Raw genomic sequence first — 1,292 nt, 5'->3', positions numbered from 1 at the left:
TTCTTTGTGGCTACAGAGGCATTGTTTCCCTTCTTGTATTCAAACAGCATTACATGCCGAATGTGTGTTTCGTCATTTGCCATCACTATGAAGGATTAAAGTATACTAAACTTTACACATTATATAGGCTACACTAATGTGACGTTTAAGCTGTTCGTTTAACTATTGTACATGATTATGTTTTTTGGGGAGTGATTAATGAAAGTGTTCCAAAACACGACATTAATTTCTTGACGACCTAATATTATGGAAAATTTCATTTTGTATTATTACGTCTCTGGTCGTTAGTTAATTTCCCGTATGATTTCTTTCCAATGAAACTTTAGCGACAGAAGTCCTTTCTTAAATAAAACTAGTTTATTCTTTCTCAATTCAACTTTGCAATACACTTAATTTCCACAGCCAATTTAACTTAACTAATTTTATAAAATCACGTTATAATTCACTGGGAACGATTCACGCACTTACTTATTACCGCGCTTAACATAATTGTCCGTCTCTGTCTGTCTGCAATTTTATCCCGATTAATTGTCTGGCGCACTTATATACAAGAATAGAGGGCGTGTAGGAAATATTGGATTATTCGTGATGTTCCCCGATCTTTCTAAAATGCATTACGTGTTACCAGAGTCACGTGACTTCCACTGTCGTAACAGTATTATAACTGTCATCTATATTCTCGAAGGGTTTCTAATTATATTTCAGTTTGTAACAAAATAAATTTTGTGTTGTGTTTTTTAAAGTATTATTCTATGTTATATCTTGTATGCAACTTTAAGAGGTTTATTTCATTGAAGGGTGTATGAATTTCAGTATGTTTTGAGATCTATATGGCGAATTTTCTGTATTTTATTTGAGGCTTATTTTATAATTTTTGTTTCCTGTTTTATATTGATTTGAATGTTAATTGCAATTATGATCACTGTTAAAGGATATCCTAGTGATATCAAGTTAAAACTGTTAAACTTTGTTAAAGGGAATGATTTTTGGTATATTATAATCTTTTACCTATTAATGTTGTCAAAAGTTTTTACTGTGTACCCCATTATCATTGTTAAGAGTTATTATGTGTGGTTTTTCTTTCTTTCTTTCTTAAATGGTTTTTAGAATGTGCTCTTTTATGTATAATATGATTTTAAAAAAAAATTATTGTTACAGGTTTTTCATTATGAATATTGTCAACATTAAAGAGCTTTAATTGGTAATGTTTGAATTGCATTTCTTTGTTAAATGATTGTGTTGGCTGTGTCTGTTTGTTTTGTTTGTTTTTGAGTTTTGCGCAAAGCTACACG

The sequence above is a fragment of the Limulus polyphemus genome, unplaced genomic scaffold (assembly GCF_000517525.1).
Source record: "Limulus polyphemus unplaced genomic scaffold, Limulus_polyphemus-2.1.2 Scaffold728, whole genome shotgun sequence".
NCBI lineage: Eukaryota > Metazoa > Arthropoda > Merostomata > Xiphosura > Limulidae > Limulus > Limulus polyphemus.
The sequence above is the reverse complement of the archived record's forward strand: the minus strand, read 5'-3'. Positions refer to the sequence as shown.